Source organism: Ctenocephalides felis, unplaced genomic scaffold (assembly GCF_003426905.1).
Source record: "Ctenocephalides felis isolate EL2017-DRISC unplaced genomic scaffold, ASM342690v1 CF-g0.4_SCAFFOLD_03570, whole genome shotgun sequence".
In the NCBI taxonomy this organism is placed as follows: Eukaryota; Metazoa; Arthropoda; class Insecta; order Siphonaptera; family Pulicidae; genus Ctenocephalides; species Ctenocephalides felis.
This window is the reverse complement of record NW_020539724.1, coordinates 4,118,742-4,138,047: the sequence shown is the minus strand read 5'-3', so window position 1 is coordinate 4,138,047 and position 19,306 is coordinate 4,118,742. Positions and strand designations below refer to the sequence as shown.

General features: G+C 30.2%; 1 protein-coding gene across 1 annotated transcript in view; it reads right to left on the bottom strand.

Moving 5' to 3' along the window:
• The window catches only part of LOC113382776 (ras-responsive element-binding protein 1), an 86,500-nt gene extending 67,439 nt beyond the window's left edge, over positions 1 to 19,061 (bottom strand). Inside the window, exon 1 of the mRNA XM_026621007.1 lies at positions 18,876 to 19,061. The gene's annotated coding sequence lies outside the window, so the exon portion shown is untranslated. The remainder of the gene's footprint in view (positions 1 to 18,875) is intronic.
• Positions 19,062 to 19,306: the final 245 nt, after the last annotated feature.

The window sequence follows — 19,306 nt, the reverse complement described above, 5'->3', positions numbered from 1 at the left end:
GGTCTAAATTATAGATTCCCAAACTATTTTGTGTGTGGTTTTGCCACAGACCGTTATTTGCCCGACATCGATTTTTAATATAAATGTATAGAAATACACAATTTTTTTTACATCATAGGTGCATTTATAAATATTGTATATGACTGAATTATAGATAGTATAGTATAAGTAAATACTGAATATTTATAAACATAGTATGTTGTAAAAATGTGATCCTCAACCGCGGATGCCTATTTCCATTTGGTGGACTCCAAAATTTTTTATTGCTGACATGGACTCCTTGAAACTTGTCATTGACCCCTGGGGGTCCATAAGCCCACCTTTAAAAATCTTTAAATGGAGACATAATATCAAGCCTCATATTATCAAGACATTAAATTATTTAAGCAATCTTATTGTATTTGTATTTAGATTTTGTTTGTTATCTTTAAATATTGTGAACTTATTTTAACTTAATATTGTAAGATTCTGTAAATCTGATAAATCTAAATCTATGTCCTTTGATCCACTACCGCAGATCCCCATTTCCATTTCGTGGACCCCAAAAAGTTTTATCGCTGACGTGGACCTTTTGAAGGCTTTCATTGACCCCTGGGGGTCTATAGGCCCCACTTTGGAGATCTATAAATAAAGACATAATATCAAGCCTCATAAAATTATTTAAGCATTCTCCATTGCATTTGTATTTTGATTCCGTTTGTTCATTTTTAAAATTGTGAATTTGAGTAACTGTGAAATTGTGAACTGATAAAGTAGAAATCTAAAAGATATTGAGATGATAAAAAAACTCATTTAATCCTATTTTCTGTATTGGTATGACAACTTTTACACCAAAGCAAACAAACTTTTAACCAACGGCCAACATGACAATCCAACAATAAAATATTTAAATACAACATAAGGTTCTCTATTATTCTCGATCACACTAATAAACTATTTTTTCCATCATCCCAGGTAGCCATCGGTCCTCGTGCATAATTTTATGCAAACATCACGGGTTTGTTATGCAAATGAAAAGAAGACCCGAGTCCGCGCTTCCGCACAGCATCAGTACTGATGGCGATCTTAGGAAAGGGTGAAATGATTTGTTTCTTTTGTCACAATAAATTATTAATAGTTTTAATGTTTGCTTTTCAACGGAGAAACAGACGGTTGGAGAACAATGTTTGTTATTCTAGATGCCCATGACTTTAAGGTAATTAATAGCGGGGCCCGAAAGGTGCAAATGACTCGGTGATTCTATCTAATGAGATCATTTGTAAGATATATGAATATAAATGATGTAATATAATATAGAAAAATAGTTTATTAGTGTGATCGAGAATAATAGAGATCGAGAATAAATGATGTAATATAATATAGAAAAATAGTTTATTAGTGTGATCGAGAATAATAGAGAACCTTATGTTGTACTTAAATAATTTATTATTGGATTGTCACGTTGGCCGTTGGTTAAAAAATTGTTTGCTTTGAATAAAAGTTGTTATACCAATACACAAAATAGTATTAAATGAGTTTTTTTACCATCTCAACATCTTTTAGATTTCTACTTTATCAGTTTTCCAAAATTCATTTCAAATATAGTAAATTGAAATAGTATTTTCCTTGAAATATCCATTAATCCATAAGATTAATGTGTTGAAATACCCATTAATCTAAATTTGTTAACAGTGACGAATTCTGTTATTGTTCTATCAAAATCAAAAATAAAAATTCATCTAAATTGTATGTCTAAGTCTTCGTTTTGCATACAATGAATTAAAACAGTCTATATAGAATATACAAACAGAAAAAAACAAGACTATAGACATAAAATGCTATCATTCACGCATGGTTTTGCACGGCGCTCTTCGGCGCACTCCGCTTCACCTTTTGTGCGTGTTCTCTGACTTAAGAAGATGTTCCCTTGATCAATTCTGAAAAAGGGTTGAGACTGCAAACCGGTTGGCCTCTTTACTTTGCGGACGTTACAACAAAATAACGCTTTATATTCGCTTTTATTTTTATGGCGAAGGATTAATAGAATGTGATTAAAATATTTCATAATAATAATAAACATTTTGAGATGCGGACTTACAACAGACAGCGTTTGGTTTCAAAATTATTTTATTTGCCAGAACTAAATATTCAATCTCATAAGTGTGTATCAAAGTAAACATTAAATATAATATTTTGGTATAACATCACATCACAAAAGATCATCAATTTGAAGGTGGTGCTGGTTACACGGATTATCTTTTACCTCTACTTTCAAAAAATGTTAATAAAAAATTCCTAACGTATGTCGTTTACAAATATTGTTCTTGAAATTTTCTTGGCGAGATGCGAATTTACGACAATGTTCGGCTACAAAAATATTTACAAAATATTCAATTCCAGTACAATATTTTCGTGTCGCTTTACAAACAAGCCTGGCAAAAGAGCATCAATTATGCGAGTAATTCAAAAACAATAAACAATCACAGCGAGACTTGTATCATCTAAGTACGTATTATATTCAATAGAGAACCTAGCAATAAAAGCAACATAAAACTTTAATGAATCAACACATTCGTGAAAAATACCAATATGGATAGAAGACGTCATTCTTTTTTATAGTGTATGATGATTATAAAGAAAATGCTTGCAATCAATATGCAGCAAGAAAATGTATGATGACGCCTGGGTAAATGAATGATGAAGAATCATATTTTGGTATGCGGAATAAGTAGTCATATGAATAAAAAAATAGTAGTAGTAGTTCAAAAGTTTAAATAGTTGCAAAAGATAAATGATATGAGTATCATCAACACTAGATACAAAAAAAAAAAAATAAACGAAATGCAACAATTATCTACAACAGTATCCATCACATGGTGCGCATGCAAGCAAAGTCCTTTGAACTTAACAGAAACGCCAGCTGAATTCAATTCATCCGTAGATATATTATATTATAGAGGTAACAAACACACCTCTAGCCTACCTAACATGCGGGCTTTTTAAAACACACCGATTCGCGCCCAAGTCCAGCTGCGGAAGTGTTCATCTTCGAGGAGAAATGACTAGAATTAATGAAGTTTACGGTTTCATATCATAGGCATAGTTAGCGGCACATTGAAAACGTCGAAAACTATCTTTTAAGTAGCATTTTTATCTGCTCATTTTAGTAGTGTTTTGTAAGAAATTTTTTATTAAATTCAATGATTCTATGATCAGCCATTCAATGACTCTGAGGCTGCTATTCTATAACAAAACGTAAATGATGTTTAAGTTGGATTTTGGCACATTTTTGTGAGCTAGTTAGTAGCAGTTGAAATTATTTATTCTGTACGTTTCCATTATGTATGTGTGTCATCATTCAATTTCATACCAATAACCAGTAAAATAAACATTTTTTGTTATTGAACAATGAACACAAGAATTAAAAATAAAAATAAAAATTAAACAAAAATACAAAAATTCATGTTCCAATTTAAGTCCGGCAACTATGCCATTGTCATAAAGATAAGGACCAATAAGCTAAATGTCCAATATGCGCATAATTATTATGTTAACATACAATTAAAAATATTTACGAACAAGCAACTCCTTGACACACATATCCTGAATTATGTACGAGACGGTTCAATATCGAATATGACGATTAAAATGCAAATTCACTCATATTGCATTGAGGCGATAGCAGTTCATAAAATCAAATGACAGGAAATATCAGCTCGTCTTCATTTATTATTGAATTTAGTTTATATGAAGCAAAGTATCGTATTAGACTTACGTACCTCTATATATCAATAAAAGGAAATAAATAATCCATTGAATCCATTATTAATAAACATACATAATATTGGATTTCATTCTAATTGTAAAAGATTACATTGTTGTATCGAATAAGCAATTTCGTTGTAGGTGAAAGAATACGATTCGCAACAATATTTTAATAAAATAATTTTCGAGTTAAATTTTTAAAATAAACTAAATAAGACTTTTGCATAGATTTCTGTCATCAAAATCGAGTCAAGATCAGCATATTTTCAGTTTTTCAACCATTGGTGCAGAAATTATTAATATTTTCTATTTGTTTGTTTTACTCCGGATAAGCCTCAAATTTTTTTACATATCTTGCAATTCAGTAGTATGTTTTGTTTTTCTTCAAAATTGCAATTTAAATTCCAAAGACAAAGAAGAGAGACTTAAATGTTTGCGGTAAAAAGATCCACCACCAATATCCCAAAAACAACTAAAGTTAGGAATTTTTTAACAACCAGATCAAGGTTGTATAAAGTGAAATCTTTGTAAAAACGGGTCCATAAAATTGTAACCAATTGAAACAAATGTATTTCACATTGATTAAATAATGTAACCATTTTTTCTAAAGGGCTCGCCCGTAGGTAAGCGGTTAAGAGCGTCGGGACTTGTTTCAGAGGTCCCGGGTTCGATACCCACTTCGAGCAACCTGTTGTCAGGCAGCAGTGACAACGATTTTCACTTGAAAATATAGATAGTAATATAGTTTCCAAGTTAAAATAGCCCTTGCCCGGCATTGCTGCACCAATAAAAAGTCAGCCCTATTAGATTAATTCTAATAACAAAAATCATCAAATATGGATGGATTAACCATTGGGTTACCATCTAAAAATACGAAGTAAGGAGAAGTTTCAACCCAACAGCTCATAGGACGTAAGGTTGTGATTGCTGTTAAGAAAAAAAAAAAATTTCTAAAAATCTTTTTGAAATTAAAAATAAGAGATTGGAACTTTCTGCCTATCTCTTTTCTTGTCATATGTACCTCGCCATGGCGTACAGGTAAAAATTTTAGAATTTTTTTCTGAATTGTTGTAGTCATAGAATAGTCATTGAATTTAACTTTTCCGTATAATAATTTATTCACGCCAATCATAATTTATTCTATATTTTGTTAAAATTTAACAAAAACAGTTTCGCTCGCAATCGATTCAATTTGAATTGTTTACTTCCCACAACTGTTTACTGGTGATTCTTTGTTGGAATTTGTCTCCGTTGTTTACGTCACCTATTATTTTCCACATTCTTTGATTCGGTTACACGTTCTTTGAGCACGTGCTCTTGATCAATGTTGTGAATGTTGTATTAGACGAATGACGCACTTTTCTTGAGCTCATGTAACCCTCTAGGTAGATATATTGTTCGGTTATGAATATTCCGCTATTGTGAAGCGCGGTCAATCAACGCGACCTCTTCATCGGCCATCGGCGAACGGGAAGCGGCCGTAGATGCATCAGTAATGTGATGGCCCGGCTCCAAGGGATCATTCGATAAGGATGGGAATAATCGATAATCGATATTGATTCGTTGTTCGATTAACAAATTAATGGTAAAAAATTTGTATCCACACACACACACATACACGCACACACACATACACACATACACATACACACATACATCAATTTTTTCTAAGGTATGCCAAACTGTTCAGAGGGTTTTGAAACGTAAAGATATGTAAACATTTTCATTTTTGATTTTTTTGCGATTACTATAACTTGCCCTACGGGAAGTTTAAAATAGTGTTTATCGATCATTCGGATGTACACCTCACATGGTAGGCATCTATTGGAGATTAGATCAGATCTTGTTTACTGAGGTATTTCTTGACTCTCCGAAAAAGTTTGTTTTTGACAAAAAATCCCATTTGCAAATCTTAAGTTTTTCGAAGTCTATAGTCATTCTGAATCCTTTGGCACAAAAATTGGAAATAGTATGTGTGTGAGCCAAAATATGTAATTTCGTCGACGTTTTCTCAAAAATATGTGCACCGATTTCAATAAGACAAAAACAATTTGGTAAAACTCAATAAGAACTCCAGTTGGTTAGTTTTGTGCGATGATTGCCTAACCTAAGCCGTTTATTAATAATTGAAAAATAAATAGTTTATTCTTGTTTTCGCAAACAATCTCAAACCGATGATGAAAATTTGAAAATTCTAAAGATTTAAATTGGGAATCGTAATGATTTGCCAAAGATTAGCAAAACTGTTCTTCCTAATTAATTGTTAAAGAAATTACAGTTTTGATAAAATTTGTATGATGATAGAGTTCATTGTCTCATTGAAATATTATATAATTACGGAAAGAAATTTCATAATAGAATTACATTCATGTTTCCAATATGCATCAATTTGAAAATTATACCCTGATGTTTTAAAAAGTTAAAAGTTTTCATTCTTGTTGATCAATTGAAGTCAATTGCTTGCACATATCGAGAAGTTTAAAAACTTGCCTCAAGACAAAATGCCACTTACATCTAGTTTGATTGTGCACCTATTTCATAAGTATCAAATTGTCTATAAAAATATTAACTTGAGTACAATTTTAGTAGTTTATATATTGGCATATATTAGCTCTGATTTGGTCTTACAATCAACTACTAACGAACAAAATAACAAAGGCAGTAATGGACAAAAGTACAAAGACTCACAGTTCATCAGTAACTTGCAAAATAAATCAGTAAATCATATAATAATAATAAATTTAAAAAAATAAAGAAATCAAAAACTAATTGGTTTTGCTACACCCATATCAAAAGTGACGCCCTAGAAGAAATTAAAACTAGAAAAATCTTAATAGTTACATACGATTTCTTAAAGAAATATGTCGATCACTTCTCCAATATCGATATCGATCAATAATTAACCATATTGACTTCCCTAAGTATTGTCATCGCGGTTTTAGAACAATCGATTATAAAGCATAGTCTTTCATAGCAGGCACATCCGATCGCTTCTGAATCTAACGGATGGCTTGTATTTTTTAAACTTTATCAAAACTCTGATGTGGAACCTTGAAATTTATGCGTATTGTTTTTTTGAGCCATTTGACCCCTGGCGAGACCCCCAGCTCTTGTGCGGTTTCAATAGAGAGAACTCTATTGTGTTTTTATTTTTCTTAATTAATTATTTTAAAGATACGAAACGAATATTAATCAGTCGGATTAAATGAAATTTTGATTCTAAGTAGCGTTTAGTATCTTTTGGTATTTAAATACAATGGAGCGATAAAAAGATTCCTTAAACATTTTTAGTTCAAAGAAACATACAATTGACGTAATAATTGAGCAAAGGCTCAAAAAATTAAACAATACAAAATTATTAAATCTTACAAATATATTTAACACCCACTATTGGCTTTCAAACAGACCCAATTAGCTGGAACCCCACAAGTTCCTCTTACATAATCGAATCATCCATTCTCAATGATTTAGATGATTTACCACATCATTTACCAGCAATCTGCACCATCATCGCAATGTATTCTATCTTTCCCCCAGGTTCGAAGCAAAGAGTAATTTCCTATATGTGATCCAATAGACTAATAGACTATCTAATTTGCCGTGTCTCGAATTGACTCGGCGCCAGATGTTGTGTGCTTTTGTAATCGAAAGAAAAATTGTGTTTTGGGGATGCTTTTTGTTAAATATAATGGAAAATATATGAAAAATATTTAGAAAATAGACACGTTGAATTTGGCATATATTGGAAATATTAAAATCGCTTTTTTACTAGACAAGATCTACAAAAGAAAATTATTGATGATTTCATCTTTATGATAATAGTGATATCAGGTTGAAATGGAAATTATTGTTTCTGAAAAATACAAGCGAGATTAATTACGAAGAACAAAATTCAAATAAACGTTCTTTTAAGAGTTCTAATATACGCAATACGCATAATTTCATGGTTTCATCAAGATATCAATAAAATCATGCATATTTTTCAAACTTAATAATTAATATAAAAATAAACTAAAAACTACTTTCTTCAGAAAAGTTCGAGCAGTTGCAACTAGATATATACCTTTTTTATTAAAAACAATTTTATTAATATTTAATCTTGTTAGAACAGTCTCTGGTGTTTTTGAATGTCTCGCTTATTTAATTTTCTCCTCCAGATTATATTCCAGATATACTAAAAAATTTTGTTCATAACAAAGAATAGATTATATTAAAAAAATAGAGAAATTACCAATGAATCGTAACAGATGTTATTTTAACCATGGTATAAAATATTACAAATGATCAAGGATTTACTGAATCACAAAAAAATATATGAAATATATTTAATTGATTAAAAACTTAGAAGGTTTATGTGAATGCATAAAATAGAATTTGGAAATGTGCAGATAAATCAAACTCAACAATAATCCACAAGATATAAACTAAAAACTTATGCAAAATTAAAACTAAAATTACCGTAGTGCTTCACAAACTAATTTAGAATGATATATAAATAAAAGCAGTACAAGATATAATGAAAAAAGAACCACGAATGGCAAAAATGTTACATATTCGAGATGTTAATCAATTAAAAAAACAAGGCCATTGAATAACTCATTACTTTCTAAGAAGAATCTTTGATTTTTGTTTCTTAGATATTAATAATATTAAAAAATTTCATTTAAGTAAAAAAAAGTCTTGAAAGGGTTGAATAATTTAGCTATTCTTTCGTGAAATACCTTCAAAATTAAAAATAAGACATTGAACTCTTTGCCTCCTGGTTGTCCCTTTTAACCCGGCTATGGGGTAAAAAAACTAGGTAATAAATTTTTGAAAAACAACAATTTTTTACAATGATGATCTAGTTGGGAGTTTTACTGAAGATAGTCAGATATTTGTTTGTTCGATATGTGTTATTTGTTGTGATAAAATTCATAATATAATTTACTCAATGGCACATTGAACCTTTGTCAAATTAAATCTTTGTCAAATTGGCCACCCTACCCTATATAATATATATTAAAAATTTTCAATTTAGTAACAAAATCTTAGAGATTTGTATTTGATTGAAAAATGAAGCACAGAAAGTGTATAAAACTAGTATTTAAACATGAGTGAAATATTCTTGTTTTCCAAAAATAATAAATGTTATACCTACTTAATTATCATGATATTAACAATTGAACATTTTCAATTTTCAAAATGGTCTAGAATTTTTGTTTTCAATAAAATGGTCTAGAAATTTTGAAAATGTGAAATAGTTTAGATTAATTGTCAATTGCCTGGTGTATTAACGTTCAAAGAATTTAAGGAAAAATACAAAGATAAACTGGAATCGCATTCAAACCCATCAATAGGCGACATTTTACAACCATTCGGCGTAAGAAGATTATAACGTCAATGGCCTTTAGATTTAGTCTTAGATTAGTTTCGATATATCGTTATCTTTTTAATTGTTAAACTAAGAAGATCTCATTATAGCTCTCCTTAGACATCGCTCTCAAATATTGTCACTTTAGCTTATAGGAATTCTTATGTATTTTTGATTGCTGAATAAAACAGAGTTAAAAAAAATTGACTGGTGTAATATTTGTTAAAGATTCCATGGTATATAAACACACAAACAAAGAAATGAAGAACTATTCGGTTTTCAAATAATAAACATTATATGACATTTATACAATTTAATTCCATATCCTCTCTGTGGTTTTTGCCCGTGCAAACAAGCGAGATGCTATCACGTGTCAATTTCATAATTCCAGGGATGAAATTTTCTGTTCTCCCCGAGTAAGGTCGCGTGCTAGATTTAGGTGCGGCCGTGGGCGCTCACACCCTCGACATCTCATGCTATCACGGCTCGCTATCAACATCATCAACTTGATGTGCCGTGGTACGCGCTGTTACGGATCTTACGAGCCAAATGTCAGAGAAATACGAATTAGAGAGAGAATATTTAGATATCAGAGACAGGATAAATGTTAGAGCATAAAATTAACACGGGGGTAATGGAAAGTTTATATTAGTAACTTTGTCTTAGGCAAGGAAGTTATTAGTCAAAACTTGAATCTAGTTCAGTACAGACTATTAAGAGAAGATGGAATATTAGTTATCTTTTGTAAGCTCGTCTTGAAAGAAAGCTCCCAAATGATCTAAAAAAGACCAGTTCATGATAACTCATTATTGGAGAAGATGGAAATATTAGTTGTTATTTTTTGCAAGCTCGTCGTAAATGAAAGCTCCAGAATGATCTAACACCATCATTATTGTCGAATGTTAATAATATATTTATTAAAGGTAAAGTAGTAAAAATAATATTATTGCATATATTTTATTTTAGTTTTATAATAATCTGCCACGTTTTACAAAAATTCCTCAAACAATACTATGTTATTCTTTGGAAATATTATATGGTAGGGCGGTGTTAAAAGATCCAATTTGACTTTGACCTATTATATTGTGAAAACCAAACCAATTACATCACAACAAATACCACATATCAAACAAACAACTATCTGACTATGTTCGATAAAACTCCCAGCTAATTCATCATTGTAAAAATATGTTTTTTTTTTATTTTTTAAAAATTTGTTACCTGGACACTTTTATCTCATTAGCTTGGTAAAATGGAATAACCAAGACGCAAAAAACTGGTTCAATGTCTTATTTTTAATTTTGAAGGAATTTTACGAAATAATAGCTACATTATTCAACCAATGAAAAATATTCCCATAGGGACATTTTTTGTGTATATAGTCTTCATCTGGTATTTCGAAGAAATATTCATCAGCAGAGTTGGAATAACTAGTTTTTCAATTTATTCCTTATAAAATGAGTTCTTTAAGTAAATTTATATTTTTTTAGTATTTTTTATTGTTTACGCCTTTTGCCAAGGTAAAGGTTCAGTGGGTCCTTTTTACCCCACCCATATGTGAGCTATTTTAGAGGTTAAAAACCTGTTGAATTTTAGAGGTTAAAAACCTGTTGAATCTATTAAATTTAATACTACATCTTATTAAACAAAGGTAATATTTTCGAACTTCCTAATTTCCCTAATTCCTAATTTGCCAACTAATATTTGTAATTTATAAAATTAAATAAAAACTAAATTTCTGAATTTCGTGCGTCCCTACGTTATATCTACTCTCTTCTCTATTAAATTAAAGTTAATCCCAAATTTTATCAAAGTAACCACGAATAATACACTTATATGCATCATTCTAAAGCTAATATTCTAAAGTAATCTGTTACTTCACATTTTTATAAAAGTTAAGTTTTTCTAATAAAAATATTTATATTGTTAATTCAATATTTATCATATTGAATATTAAATTTATATACTATGTTTATAAATAATTCTGTCAAACGCATTCTAGATCTGTTTAATAAATTGAACAGATCATTCTAATATGATCACGTTTGAATTAAACCTTGAAAATGCAATTAGATAGATGTTATTATTTCTAAATGAAAATAACGTCATTAACACTTCTAGAAAAAAAAATCTTTCCAAGTACATATCAGTGATAGCACAATGATTGTACTGGTATGACCTTACTTAATAATTTCCAAGCATTTATATTTACGGAAGCAACGTGCAATTAAATCAAAATAATCTGAGCTGCAAAAGTTTTATTTAAAATAGAACGAGTAATTTTTATATGTCTTCGTGAAAGATCTAGAAGGTTGCATAAATAAAAAGAGAAAAATTTAAGGTAACAAATTGATTTGAATTTTAAAAACAGTATTTAGAATATGTGCCACATCAAGGAATACCGCTAACAACAAAAATCTGTCTATGAAGAAATTGGTGTATATGAAATATTGACTTCTTAAGGTAATCAATCTAATTTTATAATTAAACTACTTCTCATAGGCCTATAATATTTTTAACTGTTGGAATTGATCATCAACTGTGACCATCACCATGCAGTTTCATCAAAATCCAAAAAGAGTAAACCTGAAGTGCCCCTTCTCAGTATAATATTTTGTAACTAATCTACAAGATTCTATTACAATGCGGTTCTGTTCTAATATGACCTTTTGACTGGTATATTAATTTCATCTCGTGTCACACTACCGTAAAAATATCATCTCCATTACCAGGGAGAGAACGGGGACGAAAGTCTACCTACGTACTACTACTAACATTAGCTCAGTCAATTTCCCGAGGAAGGGAAGCAAACAACTTGGGGAGAAGAGTATGACACAGGGATGATACTTTTACTAGTATCTGGCGGGGTAAAGCCCTTTTTAAACCAAAATAAAAAACAATCCGAACTTTATTCAGAAGTTCAATTTAAGGGGGAAGAGGTCCACCAGCGATATCTCAAAAACAAGTAAGGATTTTTTTATTAAACAAGTAGGATTTTTTTTTATCAAAAATATTTGAAAGTAGAGTGGAAATATGTATAACCAGTCATCGCCTTGATTCTTTCGACTACGCCATCAGGAGATAAAACGGTAATTTTTGGAATATAAAATTACCACCCAATATATTTTTCATTAAAAGGCAACGCAACATTTTTAATAGTGATGATTTTTTGACATTTTGCAGTGATTTCCGAAAGAGCTATTTTTATTGGAAAGAATATTTTGGTCTACATTTTGAAGTATTTCACTACTACTTGTTATCCAGTTGCACGCAATTGTGGATTTGAACTAAGAGCCTAAAGTAGGGCTTCTTAAACTTTTGTCTTTCGCGACCCCATTTAAGATTGCAAGCTTTTTGGCGACCCCACTTATGATTGCCAGATTCTTGGCGACCCCACATATATAAAAAATACATTAAGTGTTTTATTTATTTGTTAACAATATACATATACATATAAATATACATATACATATATATTTTGAGAATTTGTCGGGAACATATAAAAACTAAGACATAATGATATGAAATGGTGTAAATATTTGGCATTAAAATCTTTCGCAACCCCAAAATTTTTCCTCGCAACCCCAGAAATTTCCCACTCGACCATATTTGGAGTCGCAAGCCGCGACCTTTGACCTGACCTAGAGTGATGTTCATAATGCACCAAAAATTTAAGAGAACAATGTTAAAATTGATATTGAAAAATAATTTTTTTCGTGATAGTTTTTCTAAAATACGATCGTTCTATTGTCTAAAGTCCAAATAGTGCCTAACCCGGCTAGACGGACTATCCCACACGGAAGGCAGACTCATGAAATTATTTCACGGTAAAAGGTTAGTTAGTTAGTTAGTTAGCCAATGCGCGTTAATGGACTGGAGAGTTAATTGGATGAAAACTGCACATATCTAAGAGAGGACAGCGATAAAGACCTTGATAAAATTTTATTTCGTTGTAATAGGCACTAAATAGGTTTATTATGTTAATATGAGATTTGACCCTTGGTTAATGATGGTATAAGAACAACGCATTTGCATTTGGAGTAATAAAATATAAAATAACATTTTATTAAATATTTCACTAGGTTATTAGAAAATTAGTTATGTATGAAGTTAATATTATGGTTTGCAGGTATGCAGAATTGAAGTAATTTATTAAAAAAAAAATCTGCAGAATTCTGTGTTTGATCAAATTATTTCATTAAAATTACACTTTTAAAAAATATTGCACTAGGTCACTCATAATGCACAACGATGAAAAAACAGCATTTTTAATAATTTTGAATAGTTACTACTAATTTTTAAAATTTTTCCAACGCTTCTGAACTATTTCGTTAGAAAATTTGTTTAAGTATATGAAAAAAGATGAGCATATCCGTGACACAGTGGTAATTGCTATTGTCTTGCAAAAACAAGCTGCAGTTTCTCTACAATTAATATTTTTATAGTCAAAAATGAGAAGGAAGCATTAGCATGACTTAAGTCTCATCATTAGTAAGGGTAATCAAAAATTATTGCTAGTACAAAATGATTGCTAGTAAATTGATATTTATGTGGTGTATTGTGATGCACTACCATGGTCCTCCATTTTCATTTTTTGGACCCTAAAATTTTTTACGCTGATGTGGACCTATTGAACGCTGTCATAAACTCCTGGTGGTCTATGTGGACCACTTTGGGAATCACTTATCTATATCACTAGAAAATAAAATTGGTTTGCATTCCCTTTATCTAAAAGTTTCATTACTTTCTATATGCGCAAATAGCCTACTATAGTATCATAAATTCTGCATACCGAGCAATCTGTGTAATAATCGATATATGAGTATTTCGGAGAAGCCAGGTACGCAATAAAGACGGCACGTAAGGCGCGCGTGTCTCGGAAGATGTTACCTCACGCGGTCGCTTATTTGCGACGCGGGAATGATTCGAAAACAACACAATGAAATTTTGCCGATGTTTGCAACTACGGAGAAATTATTTAGAAGTGTTGGTGCACATTTGCATCGGTGGCTCGAATTATATTCTATGCGTCATGAGCGACCGTGGACCGAGAGAAAACAGTAGCGCCGAAATAACAAAAAACGCTAGGTGGCCCCAAATCGATAAAGATATAGATTAGCAATTTCCAAAGTGGTCCACATGGTCCACCTGGAGTCTATGTCAATATTCAGGAGATCCACGCCAGCGACAAAAAATTTTGTAATCCACGAAATGAAAATGTGGGTCTAACGTTCATGGTAGTGGATCACAATACACCACGTTAATATCTAGCTTCTTACATTTTATTATCTATATTAAAAAGTCATATACATTTTTATAAATGGAACTAAAAAGTAAATAAAAATTTAGTTCTTTTTATAAAAATATGCAGACATTCGATTTATGGTCCCAATATGATTCAGCTTGTAAAGACCCAATTTGCTGATGATTGAAAGACTTGGAAATATTGTTTACGCTTTTTGAGACTACCATAGTATTTTTGGATACTATAGATAAAAAAATGATTTAATAGTTGTAAAATAGTGATCTTCTAACAAAAATAGATGTAGACTGGACATCAATGGCTGCGAGATGTAAGATTAAGCCTTACAAAATTGTCAAATGTTGATAATCAAACATTTTCTTCCCCATACTTTTTTGTTATTATTATTTTAAATTCAATTAATAAATAAGTACAAATATTATGTATTTTTACTTCAAATATTTAATACTAAACTTTAGTACAGTTAGAAATTTATAAAAAAAACGATATTGAGTAAATAGGAAGTCCATGATAAAGCCCAAGGGGTCCATGATACCTATGAAAAGTTTGGGAACCTATGATATAGATGAAGATTGATTATACATACGTGGGTAAAGTTTCATTAGATGTTACTATAAATTAGTAAAGAATATAAATAAAAAATCAGAAATTTTCGAACTGAATCATTTTCACAATTTGTTTAATAAATTTAAAATAAATAAACGATATAAATTTCATCACATAGATTTATGAAAACCGTTTGAGTTGCCATCTATAAAGTCATGTCATCAAAAAAAAGTCAGCACAACAGCTCATAGAACACGTTAAGTTCTGATTACTATTAAAAATATTAAAATTAATATAAATAAAGAATCTTGAATGGATGTCTTAAATTGCCTATTGATTACTAGATACCTATTATATTTTACTTGGTCTTCAGTGCATTGGTATAATTTCAAAACTATAAATATTGTTATTATGTCGGGAATTTAATTTTGAAAAATTAAAAATAATGATTGTAATTGAGCCAGGTCGATTCTTAAAGCATCTTATACATCACGACTAATATTTACTACCAAAATTCCCGCAATTTTTTACTACCAAAATGAGAAAGTGAAATCTTCAGATCTGCTGATCGAATGTTGTATATCCACAAAAATAACGAAATATAAGACTACGAAGCATTGTGCAATTATTTTTACGCACTATAAAATTTATTTCTACATTGCCTTAATAATAAATAATAAGCATAAATTCATATCTATATGTGATCTTGCGTCGGGAATGCGTATGTTCTCTTTGCTCGCCTTTCACTGATATCTGGTACGTTTATTTTAAAACTCGTACAAAGATTATCTGAATATTTACAATTAGAAGCAGCACATTAATAACTTAAATTCATATAAAAACCATCATCTTCTTATCAACTTTTTTCCTTCGTACGACTGAAGTTAGTAACTTTCTTCCCTCAGTTATTTTATTTTACGATACTATACGAAAGTGCCTTTTAAACCTTTGCGTGTCCATTTTTTTACTGCGAAAAGAATCAGGCACGAAATAGTTTGTACAAAAAAATTCTACACCCTAATCTATGACAATATAACGGTAAAGCAATAAAACTGCTTCCCGTGCGAGAGATGAGATGGACCGAAGGCCGATCGCCGGAGATTTCAGAGGTAAGGAATGTTTTCTATGGAGTTTTATGGCAAAGAAAGCAAGTGCAAACTAGAAAATATTATTTGTAATAAGGTATAATAAATGCGCATATTTCAAAAAATCCCAGGGTAGACGATAGGAAGGCAAGACCGAGTCGAGGCGTTTTCGAAAAGGACTCATGCTACAAGAGTATGGAGGATCATAAGCATATGCTGATTTATAATTATATTTAATAGAATATTAAAATCATAATATATTATTCAAATTATTATCCCAACTTTTAATATTAGAGTATTTATCTGTAAATAACAAAGAACTCATAAATAACGTCATACACCACCCCATATCATACAATACCCTTCTACAAGAACTAACAATTCATTTACATTTAGCAGTATAAAGATTAAGTTGATCTATTTTACCCCACCCATATATAAGCTTTTATAGAGGTTATTTAAAAAAATTGTTGGATATGACTTAAAAAAATCAATAAACCTTGCATAACAATTAAATAACGTGTACCTAAAAATTATATTTGGTATCATGAACTAAATACAAGAGCTCAAAACCAAACAAAACTACTAACGAAAAACAAACTTTTGGTATGAATATTGATACATTTTTGTTTATCTCCTGATTAAGGTGATGGCTAGTAGCGTATTGTTTGCCTTCTACTTTAAAATAGTATCACTAACAAATTATATACTCTGATTGTCTTTGAGTTATTGATGTTGGACCTTTTTACCCGCGGATTTTTAAGCCCCCTGTTTTTGTTATCATTTCACAGAAAAATAGATATATTTACTTAGCCTCGGTCAATATTCGGTGTTTTTTTGGTGATCACGTAATACCGACATTCCCAGCATCATAAATCAGATCGGGATGGCAACCTTATGACGGACAGCAAGTGTTTACAACTTGTTTACAAGCATGAAAATTCGAATTGTACCTGTGCTATCTTTTATTATGCTTATCTGAAGTCATTGAGGAAAGGAACATGTGCATCCGCTAAAATCAACAGACTTTCTTTGAAGGCAATAGTTGCTTGGTACTAGTATTTTGAATTGAAATATTTTCATTCAAGAATAATCAATAAGAGATTTAGCAAGCTTAATTAGAAAATGCTAGGTAAATTTGCAAGAAGGGTATCCAATTTTTATGTCCAGAACTTCAAAAATTTATAAAATTAGTACTTTGACAAATTAATAAAGATTCTTAAGAATACAATTAACGATTAATTACTTGAACATAACAACAACTCCCAAATTGACAAAATTACAAAATAAGCACAGTTCAAAATGGATCAGAAAGCGTCATTGAAAGGTAGATGATGCTTTTTTAAGTTATGCAATATGATTTTTAATTTCCAAAATTAGATAGATCAAATTTGTTTGCGTAATAAATTAAAAACTAGAAAATACATAAAATTAATCAAATTACAACTTTTTAAATTTTTTTTGAATTTTATCTATCTTTATTTTTATCAAATTTGATAAATCAAAAATTTATAAGAGAATGAGTTACTATACTAGCAAATATAACAGAAAAGCATTAATTAACCGAATTCCAAAATAAGCACAAAGAAAGCTGGAACGTAAAAATATGCACCATTGGAAGATAAAAAATACGTAGCTAAACACTTTTCATCAGAGAAATTAAAAGGACATTTTAATCTGAACGACGACGATTTAAAAAAATATATGTAATTTCATAATTTATTAAGGAACCGTAAGGAAATGTGTTAAAGCGAATCACTTGAATATAATAAAGAAAGCAATAGTTTTAAAAAAACCAAAATATTCATAATCAAAAATAGAATAAAAAAAATAGAGCCTAGATTGTATTGCTATTAAATTGTTTGGTTTTTTATAAAACTGATCAAATTTGCTGAATTTGAATACACTATCAGAAAAATTACTCCAAAAATATTCCAATTTAAATGTTGATGATTTAAAAAAAAAATTAAACATCTAATTTGGTATATTAGAAACTCATAAGTGAATATGGTCAAAAAATCACTTGAATGTAACAAATTTGTATTAATTAACAAAATTTAAAGGCCATTAAGCGACACACCTAGTGTGAAATTTTCAAAAAATCGAACTTTCAATTTTTTCATATTTGATAGGTACCTTTATAGGCAGAATATAGGTAGATATATACCTTTAAAAACAATATACCAAAATTTTAAATCGATATCTTAAATAGTTTTTGAGTTAAAGAGTATTTATATAGTTCCCAAAAATCACCTTTTTTAGGCGGTTACACTAGTTGTGCCCCTTAAGATTTTTAAATTAAAATAAACCAATTAAATAAAGTCATAGATTGCAGTAGGAAAAATGCAAATTTGTACGTTTCAGTTTTAGTCATTACAATTACATTAAAATAACCAGTCCTAATTGTTTTTTCCCTAGCTGTAGTTTTGTCCAATACATCCAGTTAACGGGGCAATGTAAATAATAATTGCTATGTTAAGGAACAATTTAAAAAATACATTTTGCTACATTTTTATATCACAGAACAGCACGTAGTGACTGATGTAGACCACGAAATATTTTCGAATGGATTCAAATTAAATTTCAAATTGTATGTAACATATTCATAAGCATTAAATAATTATTTATATTTTCCAAAGCATAAGTTAATTCAATTCATTAAAGCAAGTCAAATTCGTTAAATAAATTCAAAAAAGCTGATCCATAATCAATAAGAGATTTAGCGAGCTTAATTGGGAAATGCTAGGTTCATTTACCAGAAGAGCATCCTATTCAAATGTTCAAATGAAAATAACATAATTTGTACCAAATCTTTATTTTCCCTATCAACTCCATACATATCCCTATCCTTTACTATTCGAAAGAAGGCAATGAAAGTTCCTACCTGGTGCTTGAGTTTTATTATGGTTGAGTCAGTTGAGTCACCCCGGCCGTCGCTCTGGCGAAGGTATGAAGCTATGAAGGTATTCCGTCTCTCTCAAAGCGCGTATCGATCGACACAGACGTCGACTCATGCAAATGCACAAATAAAACATTGCTGTGCCAACCTGGCGACCGCTTAGGGCTGGTCAAATGGACAAATTCAGACTGGGGTAATGGATTTTTCCCAGACAATGAGGAAGGATCACCTGGAATCTAATAAGAAACATAATTTATAATTTTTTTATTTAAAATATTAAATACCAATATTTATTTATTATTTATTTATTATATAGCCCACAGAGTAGCTCCAGGATGACTTAAAAATACAATTTTGATAATACATATTAATAATATGTCTTTACCAAAAAAAAACATTCAGAACATATATGTAAA